The sequence below is a fragment of the Triticum aestivum genome, chromosome 2B (genome assembly GCF_018294505.1).
Source record: "Triticum aestivum cultivar Chinese Spring chromosome 2B, IWGSC CS RefSeq v2.1, whole genome shotgun sequence".
NCBI classification, from domain to species: Eukaryota; Viridiplantae; Streptophyta; class Magnoliopsida; order Poales; family Poaceae; genus Triticum; species Triticum aestivum.
Window position 1 is genome coordinate 477,821,145 of NC_057798.1, and position 15,652 is coordinate 477,836,796.

The window sequence follows — 15,652 nt, forward strand, 5'->3', positions numbered from 1 at the left end:
AAAAACAAAACAAAAACCCCTGCTCCTGCTAGCTGCTGACGCGTGGATGCCTTTTGGTCCCGGTTGGTGTTACCAACCGGGACTAAAGGTGCTCCTACTAGCTGCTGACGCGTGGATGCCTTTTGGTCCCGGTTGGTGTTACCAACCGGGACTAAAGGTGCTCCTGCCTGGGCGCCCCGCAGCGGCCACGTGGAGCCCCTTCTGTCCCGGTTTGTAAGCGAACCGGGACTAAAGGTTTTGGGCTTTAGTCTCGACCCATTAGTCCCGGTTCCAGAACCGGGGCTAATGGGCCTTTGGAACTGGGACAAATGACCCGTTTTCTACTAGTGTAATTTGGCCACCACAAAAACGATGGCATGCCACACTTCTGGCACACAAGTGTGGATGGCAACCAAACATTCCATGTGTATCAAAATGCCTATAGCGTGATTTGGCCCTGCTACAACATGTGTATAAAAATGCCTAGAGCAAACACAAATTATCCAACACATATGACAGTTTCAACACATGCAAATTATCCATCTATTCAAATTATCTTGCACTGCCAAACTCCTAATTTGACCTACTCACTTCATAGTGTAGTTTCTATTCATTTGGCCTACTCACTTAATTCACGATGTAGTTTCTAACAAACTCCTAATTTACCCTACCTAGTCAAATTATCTTGCATTGCCAAACTGAAACCCTAGTCACCGATGATGTAGTCAATGCCATGGAGAGGATGAACTCACCGATGATGTAGTCAATGCCATGGAGAGGATGAACTCACCGACGATTTTTAATCACTGTCGTGGAAGGGATGAACCTATTGCCACATCGTCAAAACCCTAGCGATGCAAATCCAACGATATCAAATCAAAAGAAATCAATCCAAAAGAAATCAAATGGTTTTTGAGTAGGGCAGAGAGAGAGAGAGATTTACCTATTACCTAACGACCAGAACCGACCGGAATCTAAGGGCAACGAGTGGCGAGAGAAAGGGGATCAAGAGGGAAATGGCGGAGAGAGAGGGAGCAGCGGCAGAGAGAGAGAGAGAGAGGCGAGGGGGGTGTTGCCCTTGGTTTTGACCCCCACTGCCTCCTAAAAATTTATGGGCTTGGCTCAATAAGCAAAAAAGTAAATTTAGCAAAAACAAATAAATTTTACTTTAGTAAAAGTAATACAATATTCTTAATTTAATAAAAACAATATTCTTAACTTATTAAAAGTAATACAAAATCATGATAGTACTTTAATAGAAGTCAAAACAATATTCTTAAGTTAGTAAAAAATAATTAAAATAATATAAAAATATTAGTATTTCCATTTAAAATAATATAAACGTAATTCCAAAATAAATTTGAAGTCTCAAACTATATATATATATATATATAAGTAATTCCAAACATTAGACCCCACGTCATGTAGTGCTGACGTGGCAACCCATGACACGCCATAACTAGACATAATAGTGTTGGCGTTCTAGGTTATACCATGCCAACACTATATTATGCCTTGTAAAAAGTGTGGGTCCCATCTACCTATGATGTCCAACTATTTTCCTATGCCACCACTATGTCCCTAATAATGTCGTACCAAATAAACTGACGCCACCACTATTTGAAAAAAATAATGCTGGCGTTGGTTGAAAATGACGCGCCACCAATGAAAGATGGACTAGGGGCCCACTAGGCCGCCACATAGCTTGGTGGCCCGACCACCCGCTTGAGCGCGCCCCCTGGCCGTGTGGGGCCCTTAGCCACCGCCTTACGATGATTTCGCCGCCCAAAAATCCTATATATATGCCCCCGGAAATCACATAAAATCATCGGTGCATTTTGTGATACGGAGCACTGCCACCTCTCGTTCTTCCTCTCGAGTCCATTTCTGGGTCCATAGAGGGGGATTCATCGCCAGCGTCATGACCAACTATTCTTCAACACCAATTTCATGATGTTCTTCCCCATGTGTGAATAATTCCCTGTATGCACATGGGGGTAGATGGGAATTGGATGAGCTTTCTTATGACATTGATGTCAGATTTGTTAGGGCTTGATGCCTAGTATCCACTATATTTTGGGACTGATGTTGCTATGATTTTGCTATGCTTAATGCTTGTCACTAGGGCTCGAGTGCCATGATTTTAGATCCGAACCCTCTATGTTTTCATGAATTTATTTGTGTTCTTGATCAGATCTGCAACAAGTAGTATGGACCGGTTATCATTCTGAACCCTAGACCCCAAAGTGACAACAATTGGGATATCTACGGGGATGACTTTGCCTTGAGGACTACATCTATTCACCGTATGTTAATGCTTTGTTTTGATTCTCTATTAAAAGGAGTGCCTTAATTACGCTTAGTTTTCATTAGGATCTCGCTACCACGGGAGGGTAGGACAAAATATGGTGTGCAAGTCCTTATCACAAGTATGCAGAACTATTTATGGAATGCATGCTTACATATGATTAATGAATTGGAGCTAGTTTATTGTCGCTCTATGTTATGACCGTTGCATATTGAATCTCATCCGAAAAATCACCACCTACTTCTATGCCTACGCATTCTACTACTATTGATATCGTTACGATTACTACTACTGCACTCTGCTACTACTCTGCAAACTTTTTTACTTTTACTACTAGTATCATTTTATCACTGCTAGTATCATATTATTGTGCTTATAATAAATTGTTGCAAGCAAGTTATCAATCCAGGTGTGATAGAATTGACAACTCAATCACGAATGCTTATAAATATTCTTTGGCTCCCCTTGGGTCAAATAAACAAATTTGGGTTGAAATACTTCCCTCAAAGACTGTCGCGATCCCCTATACTTGTGGGTCATCACTTGATGGTCTAAATCTAGGACAATTCCTCTGGCCCCTGGGAGTGGGCAATACGCTGGTAAAGCGACTTAGTTATGAATCGCCCGGATGCCTGAAGGTTCCATCATGTGGTTTGGTCGGATGGAAGGAGAATGAAGGGCAAGGCATTCAATTCGGTCGTCACATGCAGGTAATTCAACGGGGCCAAGTACATGTCTTAAAGTGAGTTGCCCTGGGTCCCATAGCGCTTCCTCATCTGAGCTATTGGGATGGGCACAAATGGAGAATAAATCAGGAAAGCAGGCGCCCAAGGGTTGGTTGCCGACTCAACGGTCGACCCAGAATAGGGGCATCGCTCCCATCCCAACCAAGTTTGACGAGCCTAATCGTAGAACCGACATCAACTAGATCACAGATTGCCAAAAGTGAAAATCACTGAAGCATTGACAGAAGGCAGGTGGCTGGCCCCTAATGTATTTGGCCTTGACGATATCTAACCGGAGGCCACCTTCATTATTGGAAATGCAGCTAAGGCACTGGGAGACGGGACCAATGTGCATGCGTTTAGTGGAAATGATGCCAAAGACCCCCTAGTTCTTAGGTCTGTAGAGCTCATACCACTTGACCGTATGATATTTTTATTTTCCTCCCTCACCATCTTAAAAAATCTGGAATGGCACTACAAAAAAAAACACTTCCGTGATGATACGTGTTTGTCACAGTAGGTCGCGTTTTTTGTCATGCATGTACATCCATGACAAATTTATGACAGAATCAAGATAGTCATACCTGTGTTGTCGTAGAAGTGTTCCTATCATCACGGAAGTGTCCACTTCCATGACGATAAATCGCGCGTCACAGAAGTGCTTTCGTCAAGGGTGACCGACACGTGGCATCCATAGTAACGGAACGCCGTTAAGCTATCGGGTCGGGTTTTGGATCCGATAACCCATTAACAGCCCCGACCAATGGGAAATTTCCACGTGTAAAATTCTTATTGGCCGGACGAAACACGTGTCAGCTCGTCAGTGGGTCAGATAGGCACCTATGATATGTCGACACGTGCCACGACCCACCACTGGCCCATTTAGCTTACAAAGCCGGGCCGTTTGACTTGGTCAAAAGTTAACGGGCTGGCCCATGAAAAGTCTGTTAACGGTCTCTTCGCAAATAGCCCATTTTACGGCCCGTTAACTCACGGCCCGTTAGGCACTAAAGGAAATCGACCCAACAACGTTATGTGGGCCATCGAATATAACACCAGCCCATTTCACTTTCGGCCCATGTATGGCCCACGACGTCTTTCGGCCCATATGAGGCCTTCGTATCTTTCGGCCCTTTACAGGCCCACGGTGACTCTAGCCCATAATGAACAGTAATTTTCTTTGTACCCGTTAATGGCGCATGATTTACATGGGCCGTTTCCAGCCCGTGTTAGCTTTCGACCTATTGACCGCCCATACGTTCTTGGGCTCCTTTTCGGCCCTCGATTACTTCCGGCCCATTACTGGCCTGCTCCCCTAATGGGCCAAATTGGGCCCATGGCAAGAGTCGGCTTGTTACTGGCATGTTCCACAAATGGGCCAAATTCAGTCCATGGCAAGAGTCGGCCCGTTACTGGCTTGTTACCCTAATGGGCCAAATTCGGCCCATGGCAAGAGTCGGCCCGTTTCTGGCCAGCCCGTCCTATATTCTGGCCCATTAACGACCCGTTATGCCTATGATAGAATTAAGATTTTGTAGTCCTATGGCTTGTTAACGGCCCGTTACCGTGCTGGGCCGATACCAATTACGCCCGATTATGGCCCATGTAGACCCATTTATCCGACGACGCGAGGCCCACCAATTACAGGCCCATTTATCGACGGCCCGTAGGAGACCCATGGATCCTACAGCCCGTATATGGCCCATGGGTAGTTGCGGCCACTAGAAAACCAGGGAAAAAGAAGACTAGGAAATAAATAAGGCCAAAACTAACGCTAGGCTATTAATGTGATTGCACAGATTACATCCACTCGGCATCAAAGATCACCACCAGTGCAAATATAGGGAACACCCTACACTATACAAAAATGGCTTGCTGTTTTCTTCAGCCGGTGGCTGCACGTTAAGAATAAATTTTGTATCGCACCAAAACAAATTACAACTATATAACAAAAGGAAGGTTGGCATAAAACTTAATAGTCTAGCAGATAAATGCACCACCAGAAGTTCAGAAGCTCGGTTCATTTGACCTGATTGTTACGTTTTCATGCTGTATTGTCCGATGGAGCACCATAACCCTCGCCTTCATTTCCCCTAGGCTCCTGAACAACATAGCAAATGTCTGATAGTCTGGTTTCAAAACCATGCATATCTTGACGACATTGAGCAATATTTCTCCTTGATAGGGAATGGACTTGTGTCTGGAGCGCAGATACAACATTGCTTTGAGCTTGTGTATATTGATCATGAGGCAGCTTGGATGATATTGCCTTAACAACCAACCCAGTATTACGCAGGAACGTGCTTTTGGCACTATTAGTGGACAGGTACTGACCCACTGCAGCAAGAGCTGACATTGCGGTTATAGTTGCCTCGCCACCTTCAGAAGGCGGCGGTTCCACCATTTTTTCCATAGCTCGCTGAAAAGTTGAGGTTTTACATTAGTAGTACCAGAACAGAAGATATTGAGGAGGTAGCAAAACCAAACAAAATAGCTTTGGTCTATATACAGAACTTATTCTCGTGAACCCATGTAAAATATTAGTTGTATTTTATTGCAAAGTACATAATAAAACCAGGTCCCAAACATATGACCATGTACCATCGCTAATGTATTTTCTATTTCTTCACATTGTATTGAGGGCTAAGGATAAAGAGACGAAGTTTATTATACGGTAAGCATAGTATGACATCATTCATATCACAAAACAACTGAGAACAGACAAACAGGCAATTGTAACGTTGTGTGGGCAGGTCCAGCACGGAACTAGATTACGGGTCAAGATCAAAGGAACATCACTCCTCCCTTTTAAACCTTGTAAGGTGCAATGATACGCTAAGACAATTGTGTATAAAATTGATAAGAGTAATAGACATTGGCTGCAAACCATGCAGTTCAAGGCACAAGTCAGAGTAAGTAGTACTTAAAAGGCATGAGGATTAAGGACTTACAACAGCGGCTTTCGCTGGTGTAGTCATGCCCTTCTTCTTGCTGGTGTGACAGTCCTTGAAGATTTCCACAACATTTGGTTCAGGTACTTTTTGGTCCTTACGGGATTTCCTCTACATTTCGAACAAGTCAATATAGATCTGATAATATGGTACAACAAAAAGAGTGAAACAACAGCTAATTACAAGAGCCTCGCGGTGTGCAATATAGCTACGAGATCCTGTCTTCTGTTAGAATTTTACTTTCGTGCGGTTGGCCTTGTTCTTTGAACAGTTCACCTACAAGAAGATAGATTTGTGTGGCACATGCATCAATAGGACTTCAACATGTGATCTGATCACACATATGTATATATAATGTACCTGATACTTCGGATCAGACCAGTGTTTAACAAGGCCCCTCTAGTCTTCATCCGATATATTTTCCACTGGAGATGTTTGGGAAAGTTCACTGTTAGCCTTGCCTTCAAAGTGAGTTTTCCTCAAGTTATACCAATACTGTCGCAGAGCAGACTTGAAAACATGGGTGCAAGCTTGTCTGGTTGCATCATCTTGTCTATCCAACTTGAACCTCATCTGTTGAAAATTATGGGAGTCTCATTATCAGCAACCTAGAAAGTATGGGATAGAGCAAGACGATATTACTAGTTTCCATACATAACCATACTTACAGATAAATGGTCGATGAAGGTGTTGAACTGGGTTTTGTCTTTGTCATTCCTGTATTGAATCCATGTTGGGAGGATACGTACATGACACCTAACGGCAACCGCTGCCTCTGATACTAACTTGGCTGACTCTGTAGCATCACGTGGCCTTTTTAAACCTGCCTCAATACGGATCTCCATTCTTCCTCCTCTAGATTTAGTTAACCTATCGAGCATTATCCCTGATGTTTGTTTCCTCTTGCACCTAGGTGCTAGTCCAACAAGGAACATAGGAAGTGTTAGTGTACATCAAACTGTGAGACTACATATAAAGAAGCATGCAACTGTAACTTGACTCCAGCAACTACCTTCTTGCTGTTGAAGCTCACAAAGTTCATCTGATATTGCCAACTCATCTTTGTCAAGAGTGCTTGGGAAGTAGTGTCAGGTGGCAAGGGAGCTTGGGAACATGCTGCTAGCTCAGTTGACGCACGAGTATGTCGTGCAGCTGGTTGTACTGTGGTAGGTGTTGCAAGACCTAGGGCTGTCTCTGCTTGTTTGGTGGCAGCTATTTGTTTCTATTTGGCTTTTTTTTGCAGCTCGTGTAGCATGGGATGCCGTATTTGTAGAATTTTCCGCTGGACTTTCACCTTCTATTGCACCATCAGTACCAGCAGAATCTGCAGCATTCATCCGCTTCTCATTCCCTCCCATTCTGTGTTTCTTCCACTTTCTCTGTGCCATGTTAAGTCAAGCCGACAAGAAAAATGAATAACAATTTAGTTCTTCAGAACAAATTGATGCATGATGCAGACGAACTGAACTTTGATGTTAGACAACCACATGATAGTAGGATGTAATATGTATGAAAAATAGGACGGAAGAGATAACCAGAACTATGATGTGTAAACTAAGAAGAAGACATTTCACCAAATTAGAAGCAATGCAATGGAAGGTAGACACCATATGAAAGATGCTACAAATATCGCTCTGCCAAGTTAACAGTGTCTCAGCATAAATGGCGTTTAAACAAATGTGAAGCAGTACAAGAAATAAATCATATGCAAGATGCAAACAACATCACACTACCATGTTAGAGGTCTCTCGTCATTAGTGCCATTGCATATTCACAGCATTGCATATTCACAGCTTATGATGTGTAAACTAAGGAGAAGGTATTTCAACAAATTAGAAGCAATGAAAGCTAGACACCATATGAAAGATGCAACGAATATCACTCTACCAAGTTAAAACTGTCTCGTCATAAGTGCCATTTCAACAAATTAGTAGTACAAGCTAGAAAAGAATGTGAGATGTAACCTATATCACACTCCGAAGTCAAACGTGTCTTATGATAAGTGATTGTTGCAGGTTACACAACAGTAGTAATTTGATGTAAGAACATGGTGTGATAGACAGATATTGTATGTTCTAGAAACAGGAACACGTGTCTTATTCAAGTATAATGTGTAAAGTAAGAAGATGGAATTCAACAAAATTAGAAGCAATACAAGCTAGACATCACACATAACATGCAACCACATATAATAGTGCCAAGTTAGAGGGAGCACCAGTGATGCTGCACTAGGGGAGACGTGCTCATCATAAACACAGCTTTGTTGAGTGTCTATGCATGTGTTGTCTTGGAAATCATCTTGGGGTGTGGAGGAGTAGAAACTGTAGAGGCCCTCTATTTGGAAGGAGCACCTTTATCCGCTGCCTTGCTAATTTCCTTCCGCTTAATTGACTTTGAATTGTCAAGTAAAACCGACAAGAAAAAGCAATAAAATTCTCTCTTCAGAACTCATTCATGCATGATACTGACAATCACTACTTTGATGTAAGGCAAACACATGATACCAGGATGGAATATGTACGAAAAACAGGCCGGCATGGCATGTTCACAACTGTTTGTGTAAACTAAGCAGAAACCATTCCAGCAAATAAGAAGCAATGCAAGCTAGACACCACATGAAAGATGCAACCAATATGACTCTGCCAAGTTAAAAGCGTCCCATCATAAATGGAATTTCAACAAATTAGAAGCAACGCATGCTATAAATCATATGAAAGATGCAAGTAATATCGCACTGCATATACTAAAGGTGTCTCGTCATATTGATTGATGCGGGATACAAAAAAAACAATAGTTTTATGTAAGGACATGCTTAATAGACAGATGTACTATGTACTAAATACAGGAAGGCATGTCACATTAACAGGTATAATGTCACATTTACAGGAGTATAAGCTAAGACTAGCACATGCAGTTTAACCAGATAGGAAGAATTACAATCTAGACACCATATGCAACATGCAACCACATATCACGCTGCCAAGTTAGAGCAAGCACCTGTGATGCTACTATAGGGGAAATGCTGTAATCAACTACAGAGCTACGTTCACTATCTTTATCTAGCATTTCTGTTTCTTGAGAATCATGTCGGGAGGCTGACGCTGCATTCTTTAAATGAGGAGTAGTATGTACCAAAAACAGAAAGGCATGTTTAAACAGAAAGGCCTACCTGCCTTGTCATAAGCGATTGATAAGGGATACTCAAGAACATTAGTTTGATGTAAGAACATGGTTAATACACAGATGTACTAGTATGTACCAAAAACAGAAAGGCATGTCATATTCAAAGGTATAATGTGTAAGCTAAGCAGATGCAATTTAACCAAATTGGAAGCAATACAAGCTAGACATCCGGATGGAGTGGTGAACATGATCATCTAGGACCTGAGAGCCTGGTGGGAGGTGGGCTGCTTCGCCACCATCGCGGCTTTTTAGTTGGCTTCTAGGTGATGCCTGTCTTTGCTGGGCTTGTCACTGGCTCGGCTAGTGCCCTGACTAGCTATTTGTCTTCTGTTGCTCACGGGATGGTGGTTCATGTAAAAAATATCTTTCCTTATCTTAGTAAAGACCGACTTCGGCCTTTCGAATACAAGCTAGACACCATATGGAACATGCAACCACATATGACACCGCAAAGTTAAAGCAAGCACCTGGGATGGTGGTTCATTGCGAGCGAGGTCATCAACTCCAGAGCAACGTTTACCGTCTCCATCTGCTGACACTGCACCCTTTAAAGCGCTGTAACGTGCCGCGCCTAGCCGCGTAGAAAGCTGGCATGACTTGTCTCTTTTCTTTTTTGCTTCGCTTTCGGCAGACTCTGAAATACCCTTGCATAAAAACACAATAGTGAGAGTATGGATGAAGTGTGTGCAGAACTAGTGCACTATAAAAGTAGCAGATAGCAGGTGGCTGAAAAATAAATGACAGGAGACATATGATAGCTCTACAACATTGCATGGCAAACAAAATTAGATTCTACTCCGTATGATTTTGTAATATATGAGCACAGGAAAGGCAGGTACTCCTCCAGCACACCACCACATGTGGTCATATCTAAGATAACAGTCGACTGAAAATAAATAGGTCAGTCGAATTTTTTAATGAACCGTCCGATCTATAAGGAACGGGCAGATGGTATTCGTCTACCTCCCGCCAGTCACTGTTGACGATCTTTCTCGAACCGCCAGCGACCACCGGCCCAGACCTGTGCCTCTGCCGCCCCGCCCTCCCATTGACCTCACACCACCGCCGTGCTTGGCAGCGCCCCCAAGCCATCCCTTTAATCCCGGCCGACCTCCAGATCGGGCTCCAGTAGCTCTAGGCCGCACATGCCCCTAAGATAAACACCAAGGCGCTGCTTCCCCAGCATAATAGTTGTAGTAGCGCCTGTTACACCAGGGAATGCTTCCGTTAATTGGGAATCAACTGGCCAGAAATTGAAATTCAGGGGGGTGACAGACCTCTAGCTAAGGTGAAATAGTATATGAGGAGAAACCTTGTGCATCGCGAGTTACTAGGAACATCTAGTATCAAGAAGAAGCGGTCAACTAGTGTCTTCTATGGGATGAATACCGTGCAAGCAGAGACGTAAGATTTGCATGAATAAGGGAAGAGGAGTACCTTCTTCGGTTGCCGGTGTGGTCACCTCCACATGTCGCGCCGATCTTCTTCTTTTTATCGGGGAAACTGATTTTCTGGAGGGTGCAGGCTTGGACGAACCCATGGCCAAATTATTTACTGTGTTGCCATGGCCGTATGTCGGCGGAGGGGAAGCAGATCCGAGGCGGTGAAGGACGGCGTGGCAGGAACAACTCCGGTGCGGTGGAGGGTGGTGAAGTTGGAGCGGCAGTGGTGAGGCACAGGACGGTGTGGTTGAACTGGCTCGGGTACGGATGGCTCGGCCTCGGCTTCAACTACTAGCCGTGGAGGGCTTTGCGGTTGAGGTTGCGGTGGATGACCATGTTGGGGTATCGGCTCCGGCGTGATGGAGGAGGGCAGTGGTTGATGGGTGGGATGGGATGGCGGACGGAGGACGCCGGGGTTTTGCGACTGGTGGAGAGGTAGTTTTGGTGCCCACGGAGTACGAATGGGGAATCGGATGGGTGGGGGGAACCATGTTTCGGTCTGGGACGCGCTTGTTTTTGGCTTTTTTGAACAAAAGATGGGACGCGCTTGTTTCAAATTTGGGGAAAGTACAAACTTTTCCCCCCTCTTAAATTTCGGACCTACTGCGGGTCGGGGGTAGGATGGTAATCCCAGGTGTCCCAAATAGTGGGCGGGAGCGATTTCAGCCGCGCGCATGTGTGCTTAGGCGACCATTGTGTATGAATGTTTTTCGGAGGCAGTTGCGTAGCATCTAGATGAAGCTACAAACCTACCCCGGTTTAGACCTTTGGACGTCAGGCCGGTAGGTTTCACGGGTCGGAGTTATTAGAAAAGTAATTTCCTTGTACTACCAAACATTGGTCTCACGCGATTTCGAGCGAGTAGAGGCTCTTTTGGCGCTTCGTTCGAAATTTTGAAACACAAGCATTCACGTTTAGAGTACTCTTGAACTATGAGGATTGACCTAAATAGACAATGTTATATTTGACCTTGTATGTTTGAAAACCTCATTAAATTATCCTCTTCCTTTTGAAATTTTGACACTTGAAAATACTATAACTACGATTATTTTGGAATGGAGGAGCTAAATTTTAATCTATTTTGTACACGACTACATATGGTATTATGTACAAAATCAGAGCAAAGATTGGTACCCCCATAGTTTAGGTATGGTTTACAAATACCATGATATCAAATTCAAATAATTGAATGGACTTCATGTTGAATTCGATTTTTTAAACCACCTTAGGTTGAATTCAAATGTATGTTAGTTCATAGGTAGCTATTTATAAATGTCTATTGTGTAACTTTCGTATGTATAATGTGCTTTACACACACAACATGAACTATACTCGCGTTTATATTCGATTGCTAAAGCAATGCATTGTCTGGAGTTCAAAATACTAACTATGTGGATCAATTGTGTCGAATAATAACATAGACATGCTCAAATTCGATAGAATCTAGATGTCTGATGGATCAATGACCACTCCTTACGCGAATTGCAAATATCATGATCCCATCCTAATATTTGGATACAATTTATATCTTTAATCAATGTGTAGAGCAGTCTTTTACGTGTAGTTTCACTCTCCATCGGTGGTCTCTCACACATGGTCACACACTCTCTCCCGAGGTGTCTTTCTCGCACACATGCTATAGATATAACCATCCCTCCCTCTCGTAACCATTTACAACTGTTTTCACTAACCTTTATCACAAGCACTCTTCCTCTCGCAAACATACACACGCACAATCCTCATCGACCCTTTCTATATACATGGACCTGCCTACGTGTCTCATGTACGCACATTATATTTACGCCTATCTCTCACGCATTATCTCACACCTCTCTTCCTAATCGACGAGTATGATTCTAGCAGAGCATTCTGTAGGATGCCCCTTAAAGTTAGGTTGGATGAATAGTAATATCAAAGATAAAGGGGTTACCTTAGTCTGAGAACCTAGGGTTACAAATCCTAGCCGGCTTTGTCAGTGGACACAGAGTCCTTCACAATTCTGCTATCTTTGTCTTGTACGACTAGTCATCCATGGGTTTTCCTAAATGTGTCATGGGCCGACCAATGTGGCGTAGGACGGAACCGAACGAAGGGCCTCACCTCGACCCACCGGACCTCACGCGGTGACACACCCTCTGCCCCCACGTCTCATTATCTTCTCACACCCACACATACCAACACAAACACCACACACACAGAAAATTTCTCCTGGTGCCTCTATTCCCCCCTGCATATACACACTCAAGGGAATGGAATCTCTTGTCGTGATGTCATATTCGTTTCTCTCTCTCTCTAGACCACTATCATTTCTCGTGCTATCTCTCCCACGCCCCCCGTCGGCCCCTCTATCCATGCCTCTCTCGAATACGTAATACACACACATACCTCTCTAGGCCCCGCCAAATGCATCAACTACACATTCACACATGTTACATCATGTACCCCATTGATCTAAAAAGCCCTCTCTTCACATTTATTTCACATACGACATTCCTTTTGAATAAAGTGGGGCCAAAAAATTATATTAGAGTTTCTACATATATACAACATTACAAAGTTATATGGAGGAGTACGAACGCTAATTTGCATTGCATGGTGCCCACAATGATATTTATTTCGCACTGTGAATTTGTATATTTTTATACTATATACAAAGTTAGTCATAATAAAGAGAAACGAACATCATCTCTCTCTCCATCGTATAGCCCCCTGTACGCCCCTTTCACGTATGCACACAAAACTATCTCCAGGTCCTCTAAAAGTAAGCCCCCAGAAAATTCACGCGTGTTTCATCTTTCTCTCGCGATATATGTAATGACGATCATTGTATTTGAAGTAAAAACACGATACATACATTGGACTTCATAATCCACTAATTACGGTCACCCTTTATGTTTAGTGGTTATTATATAGTCACGGGCTCACCGTACAACTTTGTATTTGCTCATGACATTACTAGTTGACCAGTTAAATGCTCCACGTGGCACCTCTAGTGTTGCATCACATTATCTCACTACCATCATGCCCACCTGTCGACTTGTATCTACTCTACATATACACCATTATAAAATACATAAAATATAAAATACACTCTTATAAAAACAGAGTTGGTGATGATGGTGTGTCTGCCATCCTGCAATATAGGCCGTCTGATTTATATCTGACGGATAGGAAAGAAACTATGGCAATTTTGCAAAAAGGTACCCACACACCTCTCCACATTTGCAAATAAGGCCTTCCCTCGTTCATCCTTTTCTCTCACAAGATAAACAAGTCATACAAATGCATCTTGATGTTACATGCAACGCACGAGCATCTTGCTAGTAAGAATGAAAACAAACGACAAAAAAATATTTTGACGGTGTTCGAAGTCATGACCGCGGGCACAACGGACAAGGTGGCCTTGTATTGGTATGCTGAGCCATCTGTTTTAACACACAGGAGCTGGTGTGGTGATTATACACACACGCATGCATGCACACTAACTCCATCCATGCAACACTCACGCAAACACATGCACCCACGCACACATGCAACACTCACACGTACACACACAGCCACGCATGCACGCAACACTCACACGCACACACGCACGCATGCATGCACACACCAGTACACCACACGACCAACACACACTCTCACGCTCAAGTGCTCAACCTACATGTGCATGCACACACATCAGGCCCTGACAGACACATACACAACCAGGTGATTCCCGCACACGGGTTGGAGCCTTGTCGCGCCTGCGTAATTTTGTGTTTATCTGACCTTTTCCCTATGCGAACTGACAGGTGGGACCCACAAGGAACATGGTTAATTTAACTAGTCAACATGGCGCCATGTAGACTATTTGGCCGGTCAACAGAGTGCAATCCGATGCTGAAGAGCAAGTGACCGGATAATCACCGCAAAACGTATATAGTGACCGTAATCAGCTTATTCTGAAGTTCGGTGACCGTATTACGCTTTTGTCTCCGTAGGCCCTCCAAAACTACATCTCTACATGTTCTCGCATGTTACATCTAACAACTATGCAATACAGCACTACTACTACACTCTAACACAATAAATCATATGTGTTTTTAGTTTTACTAGATATCATATTGTTACTTATAATTATTCAGTTTGCATACATTAAAATTGCCTTTGAAATGTATGGACAGTATCATCTACCGCGCTGTAAAAATCCCGCCCTTTCCTGTTTAGTCGGGTTTTTATCGATGGATCGTGCGAAACAGCAAAACTATAGTACTATACAGTACAAGTGATAGTTCACTGGGTCGTCGTGTCGTCTACTCCTCCGTCGTAAGAGTGGAGCGCTCGCTTTCATAAATCTTCTAGTCCCTTTCGCCGACATGTGGGACATCAAGCTACCGGGTCCACGTGCCATACCGGAATACAGTGCAGAGCAGCCGGCGTGAAGCACCCCAGTCATGGCGCCGATGTAGTAATGAGCAATGAGGCGTCAAATCACAAAGATGCACCTTTCTTGCAGTTAAGTTGGAGGGACGAAGTAATAATGCTAAAAAAATAAGTTGGACGGACGAAGCAACCATCATTTCACTCGTTGCTGAATCCGCTTCTCTCTCATTTTCTTCAACTTAACCGCGTGTTGCTTCTGTCGTTGTTCTGCCTCATGTGGGACGCGGATCAGCATGGTAAAGCACTGACACGTGGGACCGCATGTTAGCAAACCGCCAGGACAACGTCCTCCGAAATAAGAAACCTCCCCTGCCATCCGCGCAGCAAAATCACCTCCTTTTTACTAATCTTTGATTCTATAATTTTTTAGATCAATATAATTGAGATTTGTATAGATAGTACGCAGGAGCAAAACCAAGTGGTATGGTTAAGGGCATCCACAATGTGTAGCCAAATGTGAAAATAGCTTTTGGCATCATGGGAACCATTGTGGACGGTGTTGCCAAAGCCAAAAAAATGGAACCGAAGCTCCCTGATTGATTGATTGAAGGAATAGAAAAATGCAACGTCTCTCCACTTTCTCCCATGCTTGGACGCATGTAGTATAGTATAGAGCATAGAGTCTACTCCCCTGTCCCTTCT